Source organism: Asparagus officinalis, chromosome 7, assembly GCF_001876935.1.
Source record: "Asparagus officinalis chromosome 7, Aspof.V1, whole genome shotgun sequence".
Classification (NCBI taxonomy): Eukaryota; Viridiplantae; Streptophyta; class Magnoliopsida; order Asparagales; family Asparagaceae; genus Asparagus; species Asparagus officinalis.
Window position 1 is genome coordinate 27,034,524 of NC_033800.1, and position 23,557 is coordinate 27,058,080.

General features: G+C 42.4%; 1 long non-coding RNA gene across 6 annotated transcripts in view; it reads right to left on the bottom strand.

The window, feature by feature from the left end:
- The window catches only part of LOC109848452, an 88,628-nt gene that overhangs the window by 62,374 nt on the left and 2,697 nt on the right, over positions 1 to 23,557 (bottom strand). For 5 of the 6 annotated variants that reach the window (XR_002248797.1, XR_002248795.1, XR_002248798.1 and 2 more), the window contains exons 3-6: positions 15,975 to 16,110; positions 15,000 to 15,075; positions 14,700 to 14,777; positions 8,706 to 8,802 (exon numbers count right to left, since the gene is read on the bottom strand). This is a non-coding gene — a long non-coding RNA (uncharacterized LOC109848452). The remainder of the gene's footprint in view (positions 1 to 8,705; positions 8,803 to 14,699; positions 14,778 to 14,999; positions 15,076 to 15,974; positions 16,111 to 23,557) is intronic. The other variant, XR_002248800.1, reaches the window with a different exon arrangement.

The following is a 23,557-nucleotide window of genomic DNA, read 5'->3' on the forward strand; positions in this document are numbered from 1 at the left end:
CACTTCCTTGCATGGAAAAGCCTATAGTAACAAAATTTTAACAAATGTTACAAGAATCACCAAAAATTTATCATCAAATAAAGCTAACATAAGGTGTCAATAAACAAGGTAACAAAAGCAACAAAAAGGTATCATTATTTAAATGTATTAATTAATAAAGAAATGTAACAAAATTTAACAAGGGAAATTTTCTTTGAGGCTCCTTTTTAAAATTTTTGCCCCCCCCCCAAGAAAACCACTTCCTTGTGTGGAAAAGCCTATAGACCGCACCTTTTCTACTCTCCTTCCTTCCTCTCCTTTCTCCCCTCTTTTTATCCCTAAAATATCCCCATCATCAACCTCTCGTCTCCGTACTCCACTTCAACCCTCTCGTCTCCCTACCTCCTCTTCAACCTCTCATCATTATTTAAATGTATTAATTAATAAAGAAATGTAACAAAATTTAACAAGGGAAAATTTCTTTGAGGCTCCTTTTTGAACTTTTTGCCCCCCCCCCAAGAAAACCACTTCCTTGTGTGGAAAAGCCTATAGACCGCACCTTTTCTACTCTCCTTCCTTCCTCTCCTTTCTCCCCTCTTTTTATCCCTAAAATATCCCCATCATCAACCTCTCGTCTCCGTACTCCACTTCAACCCTCTCGTCTCCCTACCTCCTCTTCAACCTCTCATCTCCTTGCCTTCCTCCTTTACCTCCATTCTTTTCAACTCCTCACCTTCTCCACTTTCACTTTGGTGGCTTTACCCTCCTCTCCACCTCCTCCTTCACCTTCATCATCCTCATCTCTTCCTCCTACTTCACCTTGACTTCTTATTCCAAAATATCATCTTTAAACTCTCATCTCCCTACTCCTCTACAACCTCTCATCCCCATCTTTTAGACCGTACTTTTTTTACTGCTTCTTTCCTCCCTCTTTTTCTCCCTAAAATATCCTCATCTTCAACCTCTCCTCTCCATACTCCTCTTCAACCTCTCGTCACTGTACTACTCTTCAGCCACCACTCATCTATTTGCCTTCCTCATTTACCTCTATCCTCCTTCTCCTCCACTTTCACTTTGCCCTCCTCTCCACCTCCTTTCCCACCTTCACCCTCCTCTCCCCCTTCTACTTCACCTTAACTCCTTGTCCCATCTCCTCTCCCTCCTCTTTCCTTCACCTCTCCCTTCGCCCCTCGTCCTACCTTCTACCTCCTCTCCTTTTTTCTCTCATCTCCACCTTCTCCTTTCTCTCTGACATCTCCATCCACGCCATCCCATCTTTTTTCTTAACCACTACCTCCTTCGAAGGTCCACTCTCTCATCTAAAGTCGTTCTTCGTTAGAGTCACGCAAAAGTTAATAAAAATAATTAAAAATTAATAAATAGCATTAAAGTTAATAAAATAGCTAAATTTTAACAAAAAATCAAGTACAAATTAATAAAATCTACTGAAGTTAACATATGACAACTTGAGTTAACAAATACACTGAAATTAACAACTAGCAACAAAAGTTAAAAAAATATTTTTGTTAACTTTGACTTTTTTGTTAACTTTAATTAATTTTTATTAATTCTGATTATTTTTTGTTAACTGTAAACTTTTTTTGAACTTTAATTGTCACTTGTTAACTTTTGTCTAATTTTTGTGAACTTTAAATTTTTTTTTGTTAACTTTTAACTATTTTGTGAACTTGGTTGTGACTTTGAATGAAGGATGATGACAGAGGAAGAGAAAGAAGGAGGGGTGAATGAGGATGGAAGTGGAGGTAGAGGAAGGAGAAAGGAGGCAGGAGGTGCATGGACGAAGATCGTGGAGGAGAGTAGGAAAAAAAATATAGATGGAGGAGGAGGAAGAGGAGAAGACGAGAGTAAAAGTAGGACGGTGAAGGAGAATGATAGAAGGAGAGCGGAGGTGGAAGAGGCCTAGGAGGAAGAGAGAGAATGGGGTAGGTGGGCGAAGGTGGTGATGGAAGAGGGAGAGAGAAGGATAGCAAATAAAAAGTTTGAGGAGGCGGAGGAGGAGGAGGCCAAAGGCTGGGCAGAGGTGGAGGAGGGAGGAGGAGGAAGAGAGGAGGAAAGCAAAGATAAGTTAGAGAAGGAGGAGAGGAGGCCAAAGGTTGGGTGGAGGTGAAGGAGGAGGAGGAGAAGAGGGATGAGGACAAAGGTGAAGAAAAGAAATGAGGTGAGAGGTTAAAGAGGGAGGAGAGATGAGTGTTTTGGGGAGAAAATGAAGAAAAGGGAGGAGAGTAGGGGGAGTACAAAAGGTGTGGTCAATGGGGTTTTCACACAAGAACTAGTCAAGGGGAAGGACGAGCAAAATGTTCATAAAGGGGGCCTCAAAGCAAATTTCTCATTTAACAAATGTAACAAGAATCACAAAAATTGTATTATAATCGCTATAAGTATAACAAGAACTAAACAGAAGTAACAAAGTTCAAATAAATGTTACAAAAGAATAAAGATAGCAAAGCGCTATTTCTTTTCTCCTTCTTTCTCAACCATCCTCTCCTTTGCCATTGCCCTTTCTTTGATCTCTCCTCTACCACATTCAATGGCCTCACCACTAGCCCACCTTAGCAGGGCCTAAAAATAGGCGCATGAGAGGGAAATTAAGGATGCAATGAGTTCATGGTTTTATGGATTCATGAGAGAAGAAGAATAAAGAGAAAATGATGAGGGAGAAGATATTGATAGTTAGGGAATTTCATGTAGAGACAAGAGGATGCATGATTCGTTGCCTCTGGGGATAAAAGCTTTTGACATTTTTCATAGGGAGGGGGGAAGCACTTTTTTTAAAGTGTAAGGGTGTAAGCAATTTTCCTAAAACATTTTCATGTAGAGACAAGAGGATGCATGATTCGTTGCCTCTGGGGATAAAAGCTTTTGACATTTTTCATAGGGAGGGGGAAGCACTTTTTTTAAAGTGTAAGGGGGTGTAAGCAATTTTTGTGAACGTGTTTCTGTGCTTTGCTCGTGGGGTCCACACCTGCACGTGAGTCTGCTTGGAGTTTAATTGTTGTTCGGGTTTTTCGTTTTCGTTCGGGTACGTGTGAAGCGGCCCACGAATAATCCTATTTAAAGAGCCTAGGTTTTCGTGAAAAGGTGATGCAAAGGAGGGCGGCGGCTTCGTGCAAACAGGAAAAGCGGCAGCGAGTGCGAGGGCGCTGTGCAGCAGGAGATTTGATTTTTGGTTTTGATTTGTGTGCGGCTGCGGAACAGAAGTGCGCAACTGGGGATTTCTTTTCGGCGTGCAAAAGGCAGAGGCTACAGTGCGGATGCAGAGATAAAAGAGGAGATTTTGTGAAGCCTTTTGTTTAGAGTTTGTGCATCCCCTTTGAGAGATATTTGTGTGAGGGATTTGAGAGTTTGTGTGAGGGTTTAGATTGACTGATTGTAAACCCTAGTTGTTTTTCTCTCCCTCTAATAGTAGATCTCCCCCTCCTTGCCCCGTGGACGTAGGCAATTTGCCGAACCACGTAAAAATTGGTTGTACTGCTTTTGTGTGATTTGTAATAGATTTTAGGATCCCTCGACAGGTCAGTCCTAGAACTGATGAGAGGAAGAGCCGATATCTCACTTGGTTGAGATATCCGCTTCAGATTCTTGTCTCCTTGGTGAGACGGGAATTCTTATTGCGACCTGACTCTCTTATTGTGCTGCCGAAGTGCTGCCGAAATTTCCGCTGCGCACAACAAGTGGTATCAGAGCCCAGATTCCAGATCTAGGGTTTGGTTGGAGGAGTAGATCAATTTGGAGGCTCGTCTAAGGCTTCGTTTGGTGATAAAGGTGGAGCTTTCCTCGTGTGGATAGGAGATCTATTTGGAATCCGATCTAGGGTTCAGTTGGGTGGTTCCTAATTCTATCAAATTTGTTCTTTCTCTATAATTTGGAGTTAGTTTGCAATGGGAGAAGAAGGTGAAAGCAGCAAATCGATGGCGAGTACAATACAAGTTGGTTTTCAGAACACCAAAATTAGTGTGGTGAAATATGACTGCAAAATCAACTTTGGTTTGTGGATGAGCGACGTACAGGATGCGCTCAATGCTCAGAATTTGGAAGAGACCATCATGGTCCATGAGAGGCCACCTAAATATGATGAGGCGGTATGGGAGAAAATGAATAGAAACGCTTGTGGGGTGATCAGGTCCTGTTTGGAACAGGAGCTGAAGTATGATGTGATTGGGGTGACGTCTGCGATGAAGATGTGGGAAATTCTCAACAATAAGTACCTTACGAAGAGTGTTGAGAACCGATTGCACTTGCTGCGTAGGTTATTCAGATTCCAGATGTCCAGAGGCACCTCGCTTGCGGCTCATGTGAACAACTATACGAAGTTGTTGTCGGACTTGGCGAATGTTGATGAGAAGATATCGGATGAGTACAAGGCGATTATTTTGTTGGGCTCCTTACCGGATGAGGAGTATGATACCTTCGTGCTCACTTTGTTGAACGGGAGATCTTCTATCAGCTATAGTGAAGTGACTAACGCTTTGACGAACTACGATTTGAGGAGGAAGGATAAGGAGACTTCCCGCGCTAGTACTTCAGGAGAGGCCTTGTCGACGAGAGGTAGAAGCCCATATCCGAAAGGTGGTAACAGAGGGAGGTCAAAGTCTAGAGGCCGCCACCAATTAACAAAGAACCAATGTGCATTCTGCAAGGAGCAGGGACATTGGAAGAGAGACTGCCCGAAGCTCAAGGAGAAAGAGAATGGCAAGAAAAAGGGCCCGAAGGCCAATGAGGTGAACATTGCGAAAGGCGATGATTCCGATGATTCGTGCTTTTCTCTACTGATTACTCCGGAGGTGAACCATGTGGATGCATCAGATTGGATGCTTGATTCCGGCGCTACCTTTCATGTGACCCCTAGGCGAGACTGGTTTGCATCTTTTGAGAAAGTCGACGGGGGCGTTGTTGTCATGGGAAATGATCAATCCTGTGGCGTTTGTGGGATAGGTACCGTGCGGATTAGGATGCACGATGGAGTAGTCCGTGAGTTGAAGGAGGTGAGATTTGTTCCTCAACTGAAGAAAAATCTTATCTCAGTTGGAGCTTTGGAGGCGAAGGGATTCAAGGTGACTTTCGAAAACGCTGTAGCGAAGGTTACTAAGGGATCATTGGTGGTGATGAGGGGAGTCCGCAATCGGAATTTGTATTATCTGAAGGGAAGCACCGAGATTGGCCAGGTTGCTTCGGCTATTTCAGAAGCGGACATGAGCAGACTTTGGCACTATAGATTGGGGCACACAGGTGAAAAGTCACTGCAGACATTGTGCAAGCAGGGGCTATTGAAGGGAGCCAAGAGTGGGAAGATTGAGTTCTGTGAGCACTGTGTTCTTGGCAAGAAGACGAAGGTGAAGTTCGGGACTGCCATTCATCAGACGAGGGGCATCCTGGATTACGTGCACACAGACGTTTGGGGTCCCACCAAGACTGCATCACTTGGTGGTCGACATTGGTTCGTCACTTTTGTAGATGACTATTCTAGGCGTTGTTGGGTGTACACCATGACGAAGAAGAGTGAAGTCCTAGATTTGTTTGTGGAGTGGAAGAAGAGATTGGAACTGCAGACTGGGAGAAAGATCAAGACGTTGCGATCCGACAACGGTGGTGAGTATACTTCTGACCCCTTTCAGCAGCTATGTCGAGACGAGGGCATAGAGAGACACTTCACAGTTAGTCATACACCGCAGCAAAATGGGGTGGCAGAGAGGTTGAATCGGTCTTTACTGGAGAAGATCCGATGCTTATTGTCGCAGAGTGGTTTGGAGAAGATCTTTTGGGCTGAGGCACTTACATATGCGAGCCACCTCATTAATAGGCTGCCTTCATCTGCGATTGAGGGGAAAACCCCTATGGAGATGTGGTCGGGAAAGCCAGCACATGACTATGACCAGCTCAAGGTATTCGGGTGCCCTGCATATTATCATGTTAGAACTGATAAATTGGAACCTCGAGCTAGGAAGGCCATATTTGTAGGATTCAAGCGTGGTGTCAAGGGATACAAGCTTTGGGATCCAGTTGATAAAAAGATTGTTCTGAGTAGGGACGTCACATTTGATGAGGCTTCTATCTTGAAGCTTCCCAGCTCTCATCAGGTGGAGAGCGACCCGACGGAGGAGATATCGCAGGTGGTGGAGATCGATGCAGCTCCACATTGTCCAGATGGTACAGTATCCATGCAGGTGCCGACTGAGGTGACGCCAGGCGAGCACGACGATGACACGGAGGATACGAGTACAAATGTGCAGGATCAGGAACCGACGGCTCAGGTTCAGGATTCTATTGCGGCTAGGAGACAGAGGAGAAACATACAGATGCCAGCACGGTATGCCGACACAGTTGCGTATGCACTTCCGGTGGAGAGTATCGATGAGTTAGTGCCTACTACATTCAGAGAGGCCGAGCAGAGTTCGGAGGCTGATTCGTGGCAGGTGGCTATGCAGGAGGAGATGGAATCTCTTCATAAGAACGATACATGGGAGCTTGTTGAGCTTCCAAAGGGGCGGAAAGCAATTGGTTGCAAGTGGGTATACACGAAGAAGGGGATTTGTCACAGGCGGTGAGCATGGTTTCGAGATACATGCACGATCCAGGAGTGGGTCATTGGGACGCTGTGAAATGGATTTTGAGGTACATTCGAGGTACGCTCAATGTTGGTTTGGTTTATGAGCGGGACACTACAGGTGGGCAATTATGCATTGGCTATCACAGGCGGTAAGCATGGTTTCGAGATACATGCATGATCCAGGAGTGGGTCATTGGGACGCTGTGAAATGGATTTTGAGGTACATTCGAGGTACGCTCAATGTTGGTTTGGTTTATGAGCGGGACACTACAGGTGGGCAATTATGCATTGGCTATGTTAATTCGGATTATGCCGGGGATTTGGATAAGCGCCGGTCTACGACGGGGGATGTGTTTACTTTGACCCGTGCGCCGGTGTGTTGGAGATGCACCTTACAGTCTACGGTGGCTTTGTCTACGACGGAGGCAGAGTATATGGCAGTTACGGAGGCTGTGAAGGAGGCTATTTGGCTTCGAGGACTTTTGGAGGAACTTGGTATATCGCAGAGGTCCGTCACTATTCATTGTGATAGCATGAGTGCTATCTATTTGGCGAAGAATCAGGTTTTTCATGCGAGGACGAAGCACATTGACGTTCGTTATCACTTCGTTCGAGAATTGTGAAGGTCCACACGAAGGATAATCCGGCGGATATGCTCACTAAGGTGGTTCCGAGCAACAAGTTTGATCATTGTCGAAACTTGTTGCACATTCGTAATTGTTGAGGCCGTTGTCGGCCATTTGGGTGAACTACGTTTGGCTTGATTCCTTGGGCAAGAGGATACGTAGGCAGTCTTTCAGATGCAGCCGGTTTGGATTAGTTGATTTTGATGGGGGTGAGATTGTTTGGATTCTCGTTTTGGTTCCCGACAACAAGTGGGACATTTGGATGCTTTGGTGTCGGTTCGGTTTTTTGAAAAAAAACTTCACCGAGGTGGAGAATTGTGAACGTGTTTCTGCGCTTTGCTCGTGGGGTCCACACCTGCACGTGAGTCTGCTTGGAGTTTAATTGTTGTTCGGGTTTTTCGTTTTCGTTCGGGTACGTGTGAAGCGGCCCACGAATAATCCTATTTAAAGAGCCTAGGTTTTCGTGAAAAGGTGATGCAAAGGAGGGCGGCGGCTTCGTGCAAACAGGAAAAGCGGCAGCGAGTGCGAGGGCGCTGTGCAGCAGGAGATTTGATTTTTGGTTTTGATTTGTGTGCGGCTGCGGAACAGAAGTGCGCAACTAGGGATTTCTTTTCGGCGTGCAAAAGGCAGAGGCTACAGTGCGGATGCAGAGATAAAAGAGGAGATTTTGTGAAGCCTTTTGTTTAGAGTTTGTGCATCCCCTTTGAGAGATATTTGTGTGAGGGATTTGAGAGTTTGTGTGAGGGTTTAGATTGAGTGATTGTAAACCCTAGTTGTTTTTCTCTCCCTCTAATAGTAGATCTCCCCCTCCTTGCCCCGTGGACGTAGGCAATTTGCCGAACCACGTAAAAATTGGTTGTACTGCTTTTGTGTGATTTGTAATAGATTTTAGGATCCCTCGACAGGTCAGTCCTAGAACTGATGAGAGGAAGAGCCGATATCTCACTTGGTTGAGATATCCGCTTCAGATTCTTGTCTCCTTGGTGAGACGGGAATTCTTATTGCGACCTGACTCTCTTGTTGTGCTGCCGAAGTGCTGCCGAAATTTCCGCTGCGCGCAACAATTTTCCTAAAACCTTTTCATTGCAACAAAGACCTATAAACATATATTGTGCCAGATATTTCACAAATGTTAATAAATCATCAAACCTTTTCTAGCACATTGCATATGAATTAATCATCCAAGTTATTCAATCAATTGATGTAGAACAGCTTCGCGTGATCAATCACTAAACTCCCAATTATCATGAGATTAAATCAACAACTACCACACTTAGTTTGAACATAAGAATATAAACATCATTACTCTAGAATATCACTTATTATTTAATTCATGTCTATTCTTGAATATTAAAGAAAAGAAGATGAGCCGGATTGTGATTATCCATACCAGAAATAGCTGCAACCTTGTCACAATTCTTCCCAGAGACATCAGCTAGCAAAACAAGCTTACTATGCATTCCAGTTTCAAAACGGTTTTCATGAACCATTAAGCCAAAGCTAACAATTAAAAAACTAATAAACAGTCTTCTCACCTGTAGGAATCCATCTACTACAGGTCAGGAGAAGTAACGACGAGATCATCAACGAAACAAAGTACTATGAGATTATCAACAAAACAAGTCGCCAAGGCTGCATGCAAGTAGAAAACAATTGCTCTTGACACAATATTCACTTATCAAAGATATCTAAATAAGAATACATATGCTCTTGACACAATAGTCACTCATCAAAGATATCTAAATAAGAAAAAGATATCTAAATAAGAATACATATGCTCTTGACACAATAGTCACTCATCAAAGATATCTAAATAAGAATATGCATGCATGTATATTCAATTTATTTATATATACATATGCATGCACACGCACACGTGCACACACATACAACATACATACATAAATACATACATACATAATATTAAGGTTTCAAACCTCAGAGCCTTCAATTTAATAACTCCAATAAATCATAAGCCTTAAAATTTATGCAGGAATTGAGAGACTGTAGAAGATTAAAAAATGTAGTGACACCAATAAACTTTTAGGCAGTATATAAATGCTTAATTACAATCCCAACTACTGCAAATTTAGAGGGCGTATGTAAGGATATAAAGTAGAACCTCTATATAATTGGTATGCATTTACTAATTACATATAAATCGGCAAAATTGCTTAATTATTTTGAGAAGAGCACTTTTGGGCATAAAACATTATGCTGCAAGTTTTCAAGAAACTCTTAAAGTGCAATAGCTACAATATTACTAAACAGATAAAAAGTAAAAACAAGTATTCATCGTCCAAAACAATAATAACAATGAAAAGGAAACCAATTAAGTTACCGCATCTTCAAGAAGCTAAATAATCAAGATATTTTTAGCTAAATACACTCTAAACATTCAGTGCTCTTCAGATATTCTTAACGATGATGCAACCGGTCTCAAGTTATCCGTTCTGATCCTTAAAAATCTGCTTTTAAGTTTCTTAACATGTATAATCTATGCATTTACATAGAAACTCGGAACAAAGTTATCTACTATCACCTTAATAGCAATTTCCCGTTATGCCCAACTCAATATTTGATGGATCTCATGAAGCTATGTTTGGCGTGTGGAAACCCAAAAAGAACCAAGAAACTAGAGGAGAGAACAAGAAAAGACTCGTGTCTGCGTTTGATAAGAGGAAGAATGGTGAACAAATTTACAATAATTTCAGAAAATGATAGGCTTGCATGCCTCATAATGACAATTTATAGCTCTGTAAAAAATGAAAAAACCAAACTATGACGAACTAGAATATGAAAAATAGAAATTTGAAGTACGTTTATTACTTTTGGACGAAGTATGTCGCTAGGGACAAAACATAGTTTCCAGTTTGTTTTTTCTTAAAAATAAACTTTGAAAACCGAAACTAGTTTCCATAATTCCTAATAAACCACAAGAGAATTAAGTTCTATTGCTTTCTGTGTGTTTCCACTATACACAGGCAAAGTCACGACTATCCTCTTTTTACAATAATTTCAGAAAATGATAGGCTTGCATGCCTCATAATGACAATTTATAGCTCTGTAAAAAATGAAAAAACCAAACTATGACGAACTAGAATATGAAAAATAGAAATTTGAAGTACGTTTATTACTTTTGGACGAAGTATGTCGCTAGGGACAAAACATAGTTTCCAGTTTGTTTTTTCTTAAAAATAAACTTTGAAAACCGAAACTAGTTTCCATAATTCCTAATAAACCACAAGAGAATTAAGTTCTATTGCTTTCTGTGTGTTTCCACTATACACGGGCAAAGTCACGACTATCCTCTTTTCGCAGTTTCCCCAAATGGAGATCAGATTAACTCAGAGTATATCAAGCATATCTTAAGCAATCTAATGAGTTAATCCTTTTTACTAGCAGTCTAGCACTAAACGTATAATTCCATAAGCAGAACTGCCTACCACTTACTAGTATATCTTACATATGCTGCATGGTGATTTTCATCTGTCTTTTCTCCAGAATGTAGTTAAATACTAACATTTATCTCAAAAGAAAGTGCTTGTTATATATAGTTCTTTTCGCTCCCCTATCCACTGCCTGAATCCATATACTGTTAGGATACACTCCAACAAAAAATGCCTCGAACAGAATAATATCAGCAGACACAAATTCAATCACAGTACTCACAGATATAATATGGTTTACTCTTACGAAGCTACTCCACGGTGCAACGACGATGCCCAATTCCTTTATATTCCTTTCCGAGATTATTAAAAAAAAGATCAAAGAAAAAATCGTCTCTTGATCAAGATACTCTCCAAGAATTCTCACAAACTCTCTTTATGTTTTCTAGATGGAGATCTCGAACTGCCACGATGCTCAGCACAGTCTGGATCGTGGTCAACTTGACGATGGTAGCAAAAATATCAGAATAGTCTATCCCTGCGTTCTGTTAATAGCCCTTCACTACAAGCCTCGCCTTGTAGCGTCTCCGTCCATCGACTTCATCCTTGACCCGATAAATCCACCGATTGTGAAGAGTATTTAGCCCTCTTGGAAGCTTTACGAGCTGCCAAGTCCCATTCTTCGTCAATGATTTTATTTCTTCCTCCATGACAGACTCCTACTCACCCCGAGCTTTGCCGGTCTGCTATACCTCCTCATAGCTTCTGGCTCATCATTGTCAATCAGGAGAAGATAATTCATGGTGAAAATGTACCTCATTGGCACTCTCGGGTTTCTTAGAGCTTTGTGAACTGCGATGACAGCTTTGCTGGACTATTATGCATCCGGCACGTTCTCTTAGTCTCCGTCTTCTATGTTGATTGGTATCTCACCGTCGTCCTCACTGTCAACAATATCTGAGGAAAAATGGGGAGATAGCTGACTCCCACTCATCTCTTTGGTCTTATGCACCACATCTTCATGGAACACGACGTCACGACTACGCACCACCTTGCGCGCACTGTGATCCCAGAAACAGTACTCATACTCATCTCCTCTATAGCTGATGAAAGAGAGCTTCTTTGACTTCGGATCAAGCTTTGACCGATCTGCAGGATTGGTCATGATATAGGCATCACAACTAAATACTCGTAAGTGTTAACTTCAGCTTCTTTCCGGTCCAAGCATCTTCAGGTATCCAATAACTGAGAGCCGTGGATGGCCCACAGATGATCAAGTATGCAGCAGTATTCACAGCATCGTCCAAAAACTCTTGGGCAATCCGGAGTGGATCCTCGTACTTCTGGCTCGCTCTAAGATAGTGCGATTCATATGCTCCGTCACTCCGTTGTGCTGAGGTGTGCCTGGAACAGTCTTCAGTCTCCTAATCTCATAGGACGAGCAGAAGTTCTCGAAGTCCTGGCTACAATACTCGCCTCCATTATCAGACTTCAGACACTTCAACTTATTGCTTGTTTCGTTCTCCACACAAGCAAGCCATTTCTTGAAGATGATGAAAACATTTGACTTGTGCTTCAAGAAGAGCACTCATAGTTTTCTAGTAGCATTATTAATAAAAAACAAAGTATATAGAGTTGCTAACCGATGGGACTTGCACACGTCCCCACACGTCAGAGTGCACCAACTCTAATTTCTACAATTTTGGAGCTTGTCCAGTCTTGTTGAAACTCACATTCTTCTGTTTGCTTAGGATACAGTCCTCACAGAAAGTCAGATTGATCTTGCTCAAAACCGAAAGCTTCTCTCTTGCGGCCATAATCTGCATCCCCTTCTCGCTCATGTGGCCAAGTCGCCGATGCCAAGTCATGCAGTCGGCGGATGATGATGATGCTTGTCCTATGGCAAGTAAGCGGTCGATCTTCCCATTGACGATGTAGAGAGACCCTTCGAGTTTGCCGTGTGCTACAACCAGTGTATCCTTAAACACCTTCCAGCTTCCCTGTTCGAAGGATACTCTGTAAGCAGAATCAGTCAGTTACCCGACTGATATAAGATTCTGCCTGAGATCTGGTACATACCGAACGTCGTTCAGCGTTAAGGTGATCCCGCCCTCCATCTTGAGAGTACAATTTTCCTTCCCGAAAATTTTACAAGGTTGATCTTTGCTAAGATAGACTGCCCCCAAGTCCTTCACGAACGATAAAAATAGCTTTTGTTGTGAGTTTACATAAAAAGATACGCCAGAGTGGATGACCAACGCATCACTCTTATCTTCAAGAGATAGGAGAAGCGCATCTGAATCCGTCTCGTGCATAAGATTGGCTGCACCGTCAGTCTGACCATCCCCTACTGATGCTGGAACAGAAGCTCTATAGTACCGTGCAAATTGACCCTTTTTTCCACATCTGAAGCATTTTCCTTCACCGTAACCATTCGGGTCCGATCCTTTAGACTTCCCTCTAGATTTTTGATCGGTCTCGTTGTCCCCCTACCCTTCTTCTATGCACGCCCTTGTGCCTCGACATGCAGAGCACTCCCACTACTAGAGGCCTCAACTCCTGAGACTTTGCGGTGAGATTCTTCATCCAGAATTGCTCTAATCACCGTGTCGAGCTTCATCTTGTCATTTCCATTAGCGTTGCTCACCGTCATCATCAGATTCTCCCACGAATCTGGTAGACAAGAAAATAGCAGAAGAGCTTGGATCTTATTATCAAACTTAAGATCCACTTCAGCAAGCTGTTGCACCACAGCCTGAAATTCGTTCAAGAAGTCCGCCACGTGAGCTCCTTGTTGCATCTTTTTAGATTGAATAGCTTCTTCATCAGGTACACCTTATTTGAAGCAAACGGCTTCTCATACAACACCTCCAAAACCTCAATCAGCTCCTTAGTAGTGGTCGCATGCGAGACATTATAAGCTACATGTTGGTGAAGGTTGAGCCTAATGGTGGCAAGTGTTTTACGATCGAGCACATTCTACTTATCGTCGTTCATCTTCTCAGGTTTCCCCTTCACTCCTTGGAGGGGTAGGAAGAGATTCTTCTAATACAAATAGTCTTCTATCTGCATCCTCCAATACCAAAAATTTTAGCCGCCAAACTTCTCAATCCGAAGCCTATTGTCTTCAACTGTAGATCCCATAGCGAAAGATTCCGTCTTTTCCCGAACAGTATTTGTGAATAGTAATAGAACTTATGAATAGTATCGTACTCGTGAATCGTGCCCAATACCTTTAAAGAGTAAATGATACTCTAACTTATTTCCTGATGTGGAGGATCCATTTTTAGTGGAAGCCACAGAGCATATGATAAGCAGATATACGTACTCTAAGTCAAGCTCTGATACCAGTTGTTAGGATACACTCCAACAAGAACGCCTCGAATAGAATAAAGTCAGCAGACACATATTCAATCACAGTACTCACAGATATAACGTGGTTCACTCTTATGGGGCTACTCCATGGTACAACGACGACGACGAATTCTCCTTTCCGAGGTTAAAAAAAAGATCAAAGAGAAAACCCTCTCTTGATTAAGATACTCTCCAAGAATACTCACAAACTCTCTCTATGTTTTCTCTCTTCTATATGAGGAGTTGTTTCTGGGATGATTTTTCCTGAAGAGTTTTGGTTCTATTTATAGGCAGCTGAAAATATTATGCACTAATTTTATATTAATTTTTCTTATGGTGGGGCCCGCCACCTTAATTTTTTTTTCAAAATCTGCCTAAGGGACGGTGCCTAACTGCCTAACAATTAGGCACGCATCACTTTCAACATATACCCCACAAGTAATTGTTCAGGTAGCAAACAAGTTATGTCGGCCAGGCAAAAAAGAAAAACGGTCATGCTGAGAGGCATGTGAGTGTATAAAATTCCTGTTTTCTCAAAGGATGCCTAAAGACTAAGTATATTTAGATCCTTTTTATTCCAATCCCTCGCAACATATTGTAACAACTGTAAGCAACTGACACGTCATATTATTAACCTGAATTTGAAGTTAAAAACTAGCAAAACAAGCGTGAGACTTTTGTAGACTTAACAGTCCAAAATCACATGAAGCAGGAAAGTCTATCACAGCAAATAATAATAATAATACATATAAATCAAGAAGTAAACAAGTAATAAGTGAGAGCTACCTTAAGTTCTTCACCATCAACTTTAACTGATAATAGTTTAAGATCATGACCATTAAGCACCAAGAGGACAAGAAACACCTGCATCCGCAGATAAATGACGAGAAACATTCTTTTAGTGCAAGGAGTGATAATTCAATAGCTTCAAGTACTGACACAAGTAAAAAGAGTCAAGTCTACTATTAGATGTAAAGCCTCTACAACACAGACAACGTTGTTGTAATGCTAAAAGATTCAATGAAGAAAAGTTGAACTCATATTTAATGAATTGACAATAAATTACAAAATTAGTGATGTGTTCACCTTCAACTCCAGGGAAAAAGGTAATATTTGACTAGGCTATTGTTCTGTCCTCATTGAGTGTAAATTTCAAATTGACCTGGAGCAATTCGAGAAGCAAAGCAAGGGTGAGCTAGTTTCCGAAACAAATCAATGATTTATCAGTATAATGTGAATAGTGGTGTTAAACAACGCCAGCTAAAAGGGAACATTATGAATAAGGAAAGAGAAAAATCATGTCTCTTCTATTATTAATGTGAGTTGAGAAAAAACAGTAATGTGTACAACAGATAATGGATCCAGTCTTCTTAGCCGAAAAGGAACTATATAAAGATGCTATTTACTAATACACAACCTGTGTTATCTTTATTAAAATGAAACCTACAAAATTTTATGGTTTGTATCAAACCTCACAATTGTATGAAGAATTATGGCCAACAGAAATTGTAAGAGAAATAATTAATGTGTGTAAATCTCGGGATTCCTTTTGCGATGCAGCTAAACTATATTTATCATTATCTAGTCACAAGTAGCTATAATAATCCAATCGATTATCAATAACATGAAAATTAACTGCAAATAGAATTATCCGTGCGAATTCTATTTTTTTCTATTTCTTATGCTAAACCATGTGATCATATAGAACATACTTCATCCCTTTGCTTAATACAAAGGACATGCGATTAACTGTGACAATTATTAATTAAACATTAGATGTGGATTGTATCTTTCATCCAGAAAAGACGACATTAGTAAATAAGCTACTGGCTTACTATCTATCAAACATAACTAATCAATAAGCTAAATGAGAAAAGGTCCAAAACAAGAGGGCTTAGTAATAAGAAAATTGTTATTCATTGATTAGTCAAGCTTATTATTTTTCGTAAAATCAGTTACAGGAAGAATTATTAACAAAGACATAACAACAACAGTATCTTTTGCTGCAAATAGAGCAGCAGAGAAAGGTTTGTATTAACAGTAGCTATGAATTGCGCTTACTTGTCGTCCTTCAGAAAGATCTCTTCAGGAGAAAATCCATCCTTGGCTCTTCAGCCTGGGATGAAACAGGCTGTGCCGCTTAACAAATAGAACGTTTGCTGGATGCCCTATTTTTCAGAAATGAAAGCAAAGGATTCTGCAAAAATTGGGGATTAACAGTCCACAAATGATTCTGAATAAAATTCAACAATGCAACAGAATCCACATTTGCAATCCTATCAATCAGATGAACAATAACTTAAATGATAGAATGTAATTAATTACCAAAAATAATAGTCAACTTGAAGGGAAATGCAGAACATTGAATCCTAGGCTCCAAACTCCAATCACCATTATAAATTAACATAAAAGAAAAATTAAATCCCAGGCGTGAGAAAAGAAGAAAGAAAGAAAATTGGAAGAGATTAGATATTGAACAGAAAGCATACTCAAAACCATAACCAAATCCAGAAATCAAAAAATCCTGCAAAAATTGGGAATAAACATTGCACAAAATAAAAATCATAATTCCATTCGTCAATCAGATAAACAAGAATTAAACGATCGTGAAGAGAACTACATAACATCAGCCAAAAATTGACTATCAAATATATAGAGAGAGGGAGAGAAAAGAGAGAGAAATTCTCACTCTAGTTCAAGAACCCTGTAGGCTGTCTAAAAATCACAATAGATAGCTGATCCCCATCAAACACCGATGATAGAAGTTACAATCTGACGACTTCCAGAAGGCTACAATTTGAAGACTTTCACGTAGATCGCTGAAGGTTACAATCTGACGACCTTCACGACAACCGATGAGAGCTCTAGTTTAACAGCCTTCACCATCAACATCGAGAGTTACAATCTGACGACTCTTGCATATCAAAGAGCTAAAGTAAAGATTACAAAATGACGATCTTTGCAACGCTTCGACAGAAAGAGACTACAAATCAATGGTCTCTTCAAATCAAGACGTGGAAGTCCTCCCCGCGTACCAGCATCAAGATGCGCCGTGTTCATAGTCACGAACGCAGCTCAAATACAGCTCCAAAAGTTGCAAACGCAGCTTAAATCACCACTGGACGCAGCTCTATTCGCTGCCCGACGCAACTCAACATCGCTGCACAACGCAGCTCAATATCGCTGCCCAACGCAGCTCAGATCCGCTACCAAACGTAGCACAAACGCAGCTCCAAGCACTGCCCAACGCAACTCTATACCGCTGTCAAACGCAGCTCCACGTTCAAACACGAGCTGAACGGTTTCAAAACCGTTTCCCACGATCTGAGGGGATCATAACTCCACTCAGGAGTGATTTAAGGGGCGGTTACATCCCATTAGCCCCACTTAGGAGCGAATTAAGGAGGTGGTTACACCCCTTAATCCCCTATAAATAACTAAGAAATCAACTTAGTTCAGGGGGGGATCTTTCGGGGGGCGGTCTGTTGAAACTCCTTGGCAGCGAAAATAGGATCCTTCATCCTTCGGTTAGAGCTTGGGAGATCTGCAACAAGATCTTCTTCATCCTTGGCTTATAACCGACTTTCGGTTAAATCAACTCTTTCATAGAGTTTTAAACTCGTTCAGAGTTCTCCACAATGTCAAATCGTGAGGAGAAGACCACGTTCTAGTGAAACAAGACATCGGATCGTCAACGAGAAGCAAACTCGACGCGAGCATTCGAGGGAGGCATCTCATCGCCACCGTGAAGAACCCAAAATTAAACAAAGGGGAGAATCCAGATCATTCTCCTCTCTTTTGTAATCAGGAAATCCAATTGCAATCGAGATTAAAGGAATACAAATCAAATTTTCCTTTATTGTCTTTTTATTGTAAATTTTCCCACAAACAAAAGATGGCGACTCTGCTGGGGATGAGCTTCTCTGACGAAGAAGTGGTGGCGCAATCCGACGTTCATCTTACTGGAACAACCGTCGAAACTCTCATGGTTGAGTTTGATCAAGCCAAGTTTGAGGAAGCTCTCTTATCCGGATCCCTTAGCCCCAAGGCTATGCGCAAGATCCACAAAGTCTCCAAGGAGACTAAAGCTCTAATTGTTGCTCCTATGCCGAAGGAAGCCTTCTCCTTCAACCAAGAATGCTCGAACAGCCCCTCCTCCGAAGGAGTGGGCTCAGCTTCGGCCAAACTCGTCCACCGAGTTGAAGGCTCTGCGTTCATGCCAAAGCGACGTTTCTCGGGTCACGAAAGGCCCATAACAGCGACCAACTCTGTCGACGACATCGCTGCAGAGACCTTAAAACAGGCCAACAAGAACGCCGCTCGACGAAGAAGAAGATCTCGACGACAAGTACAACTTCGAGAAAATCGATCCTCCAACCAACGCGAGATTCGCGTTCGTGAGCCTGAACGCGACCCTGAACTTCGCGTTTATGAGCCCAAACATGAGCTTCGCGAGAACCAGACTGAACGTGGCCCTCAATGGTGCGTTTTACAACCAAAATGTGGACCTCAAGCCTTCGTTGAACGCGAACTTCAACTTCGCGTTTTTTAGTCAAAATACGACCCTCGCGTCAACACTGAAGAACGCGACATTCGCGTTACCAAACCAAAACGCGACCTTTGTGTTTCAAGCGCCAAACGCGATCTTCGTACCAAACGCGACCTTCGCGTCTCCCCCTGGACCCCCGACTCGCTGACCGGGCAGCGAGACCCCCGAATTCTCTGCGTAGCGCGACTAGGTTGAGGGGCGGATATAAGAAGTTTATGGATTCAAGGCATCTCAACCAGATCCATATTCACCAAGAGCCAGTCCTGTCCAATCATGGACTGGGGGTTCCAGTTCAAACCTCACAATCAGTGAGTAATTCTCCTCGAATCTTTATAACAGATTCGAGAGAGTTCACATCGAGAGAAAGATCGATGCAACAAGTCATTCGTTCATTTCAATGTGAACGACTGATTCCTACGGTCCTCTCGGGACGCCAATGCTGCTCATATGCGGCCCAACTGCTGGTGTTCAACCAATTTACGAACGTTGCTTTACCCAACCAACGACGGCGTTCACACAAGAAGAAGACTTCTGAGGATGAATACCTTAGAGTCACTTCTAACATGATCGGCAGAGGGAGATCATCAGTTCCTAGTTCCGATGAGTCAGAGAACGATCAGTCTCCTGGCTTGAAAGACTTCCTGAATAAGTCTGATGGAGTTTATCAACATACTCGGACGCGAACAGGAGCCATTCCCCCTGTCAACTATCGGAGTTTAGCCAGGGGAACCAATTCCAATGATGAACACTCAGCCATTGCAGAGTCCCAGTCATCAAGCTCTTTTGTTGAACATGAGAGCTACGCTTATATGACGGGAAACCATGAAGATCTCGCGAAGAGACTTGATGAGCAGGAGGCCATGCTCAAATCTCAGCAAGAGGCCATCAATGAACTCCTGGCCCTGTTGACTCAACTCGTCGCAGACAAGGCCAAATCTCAGAAAACAGATTCGCCACTCAGGCAAGAATCTTCCCGAAGGGAAAGAACGTCTTCGTCCCGACCTCACACAAGCAAAGGGAAGGGAAAAATGGTTGATGACACGGCTTCTGACCAAGAAGCCCACAACCTGGAATCTTCCTCTGATGAAGGAAGAGAGACCGAGAATGAGCGGAATCCTCAATCGATAAAAATGGAAGAATTGGAAGCCCGCCTCAATGCCATGGCCAACAGAAACGAGCTCCAAGAAGAGGGAGCTGTCAGACCCTATCCTGCCGAATGGGATTCAACCCCTTATCCTTCAAAATTTGAGGTCCCGACGCTACAAACTTTTGACGGCACGGGATCACCGAACCAACATATCTATCATTTCAAGTCACAGACTGGGAATGTGATATCAAATGACGCCATACTGGCTCGATTATTCATTGGCACCCTCAAGGGAGTTGCCTTTGAATGGTTCAGAAAACTACCTGCCGGATGTATCCAAAGGTGGGCAGATCTAGAGAGACTCTTCCTGTCGAGATTCTTTGAAGAGGATACGGAAATCTCCATCCATACCCTTCTAGCCACTAAGCAAAAGAAGAGGGAGTCCGTCAAAGCCTTCGTCAAGAGGTTCCGAACCATGGCTCTCCGGTGTTCGTCAGGTATGACACAGTCTACCTTAGTAGAGACTTGTCGGCACAACTTGCAGACAGATCTCCTAGCCCGAATTGGAGTTGCAGAATGCCGTTCCTGGAGACAACTAATCTCTCAAGACGAACAGGCTCAAAAGATCATTGCCAGGATCAAAGCTGAAGAACAAAGTAGGCAGGATTCTCCCGAGCAATCGGACCAAGCCCAATCTTCTCCTGAGCAATCGGACCAAGCTCACTCTTCCCAGTCAGAACCGGAAGATACTACGGCCATTGAAGCTAATCCTCCTCTTCAGTAGGATGGCAGGTCCAACAACTATCACGTTAACAGTTACCTCTGATAGTCAAACTCGTTAGACAGTGGCTCACTATGCGATGTGCCATGTCTGCCATTTTCCCCCCTGCACTTGTTCAAGACTGGGGGTTGGTTTATTTGTAGTTCATTGAATTATGAATAATAAATTTTCTGAGTTGTCATGTTCAACAGAACACCTCTGTCAACCATGAAATCCACCAAAACTATCACGTTAACAATCACCTCTGATAGTCTATCTTCCTCCAAATTCCCCCACCAATCCTCTTCAAGTAGGATGGTGGGTCCACCAAAACTATCACGTTAACAGTTACCTCTGATAGTCCATTTTCTCCAAATCCCCCCCACCAATCCTCCTCAATAGGATGGCGGGTCTATAAAAAACTATCACGTTAATGATTACCTCTGATAGTCTATTCCCTCCAAATTTCCCCACCAATCCTCATCAATAGGATGGCGGGTCCATCAAAACTATCACGTTAACAGTTACCTCTGATAGTCTAGTTTCTCCAAATTCCCCCACCAATCCTCTTCAAGTAGGATGGCAGGTCCACAAAACTATCACGTTAACAGTCACCTCTGATAGTCAAACTCATCAGATAATGGCCCACTAGGTGATGTGCCTTGTCTACCTCTTTTTATTCCCCTGCTAAGTCTTAATCAAGACTGGGGGTTGGTTACTTGAAATCCATTGGATTAATAGTAACGAATCTTTCACATCGTCGAGTTAACATTACACTTCTGACGATCATCATCCCCACAGAGTATGCATTCAACTCGCATTACTCCTAATTTGTCACGTTAACAATATACACCTCTGACAATCAACTTATCAATTCTCCCCAGCGAGACGCTAGTCCCCAAAATCTTGTTCAAATCACAAGTACACATTCTCCTGTCATGTTAATATCACACCTCTGACAAAACCCACTTATCAATCCTCGTCAATAGGATGATAAGTCCTCAAAGTTGCTCCAATCGCAACATTCTCCTGTCATGTTAATATCACACCTCTGACAAAAACCCACTTATCAATCCTCGTCAATAGGATGATAAGTCCATAAAGTTGCTTCAATCGCAACACATCCTCTTGTCATGTTAACACCATACCTCTGAACAATCCACTTATCAATCCTCGTCAATAGGATGATAAGTCCATAAAGTTGCTCCGATCGCAACATATTCCTGTCACGTTAACATCACACCTCTGACGACAAAATCAACTTATCGACTCTCTTCAATAGAGCGATAGGTCCACAAATTCCTGTCAAGTTAACATCACACCTCTGACGACAAAATCAACTTATTGACTCTCTTCAATAGAGCGATAGGTCCACAAACCCAATAGAGCGATAAGTCCTCAAAGTTGCTCTGATCGCAACATTCTCTTGTCACGTTAATATCAAACACCTCTGACAAAATCAACTTATCGACTCTCGTCAATAGAGCGATAAGTCCTCAAAGTTGCTCCGATCGCAACATTCTCTTGTCACGTTAATATCAAACACCTCTGACAAAATCAACTTATCGACTCTCGTTAATAGAGCGATAGGTCCTCAAAGTTGCTCCGATCGCAACACTTTCCACTTATCGACTCTCATCAACGGAACGATAGGTCCATAAAAATACTGTTAGGTTAACATCACACCTCTAACCAGTCAAACCCCCTAATGAACTTGTTAATCCTTTTTCAACAAGAATAGCAAGTTGTCATTATAAAATCCCCAGTGGATTAGAGATTTTCTGAAATTATCCCAACGATAATAAAGAAAGTTTCTGAATTTCACTCTAAGTGAAAATTCATGTCAAGTTAATATTACACCTCTGGCGCTTCCAACTTTCTTTCAGTGTTTCAAGTAACACAGGAAGAAATAACGATAAAGTCTACGTATTCAACATCGTAGCACCAAAATCCATGCCTTTTACGCATGGGGGACTTTATCTCGATCCCTAATTAGAGATAAGCCTACGCCTAACACGCGTTGCCGGTTAGTCGTTTCCCGTGAAAATGACAAAGTCTATGTATTCAAAATCATAGCATCAAGTCTAAGAGGGTTCATTCTCTTAGCACAACGTTACATGTGGAACGGACTTAGACAATCCACATGCTAGCCCGACTCAAACGGTAGTCGGTAAAGGCTTATCAAATCCGTTGATGGCTGAGGGTTTGCCAAAAATCCTATGCACGTTTGCAGGTCCATCAGCTTAATGGATGTGAGCCGAGACTTAAAACAGATGAGCCAAAGACAAGTCTCAAAGACTTAGTCAAAAATGCACGGAAGCCACTTCCATGTCTCAAGTCAAAACGTTGAGGAAACGAATAAGCTGAAGACAAGTCTCAAAGACTTAGTCAAAAATGCATGGAAGCCACTTCATGTCTTAAGTCAAAACGTTGAGGTCAGACCCGCGATGCAAAAACCAAACGCTTAGGTCAGACCCGCGATGCAAAAACCAAACGCTTAGGTCAGACCCGCGATGCAAAAACCAAACGCTTAGGTCAGACCCGCGATGCAAAAACCAAACGCTTAGGTCAGACCCGCGATGCAAAAACCAAACGCTTAGGTCAGACCCGCGATGCAAAAACCAAACGCCGAGGTCACACCCGTGTCTCAAGTTCAAAATGCAGGGTCCACCCCCACATTCCAGAAGCAGGATTATGGCGCATACCTTCACACAGGTCCTACGTGCAAATCCCTTCAACCAAGATGCCTTCGAAGCAAGTGCAGAGAACAAATCCTTTACCACAAGGAATCAACAGCTCCAAGATCAGAGTTGAGATCCAAAGTATTCCGAAAATTCGTCCCAGTCAACCGCGAACTTTCGAAAACTTTGGAGGGGGTTCTGTAGGCTGTCTAAAAATCACAATAGATAGCTGATCCCCATCAAAACACCGATGATGGAAGTTACAATCTGACGACTTCCAGAAGGCTACAATTTGAAGACTTTCACGTAGATCGCTGAAGGTTACAATCTGACGACCTTCACGACAACCGATGAGAGCTCTAGTTTAACAGCCTTCACCATCAACATCGAGAGTTACAATCTGACGACTCTTGCATATCAAAGAGCTAAAGTAAAGATTACAAAATGACGATCTTTGCAACGCTTCGACAGAAAGAGACTACAAATCAATGGTCTCTTCAAATCAAGACGTGGAAGTCCTCCCCGCGTACCAGCATCAAGATGCGCCGCGTTCATAGCCACGAACGC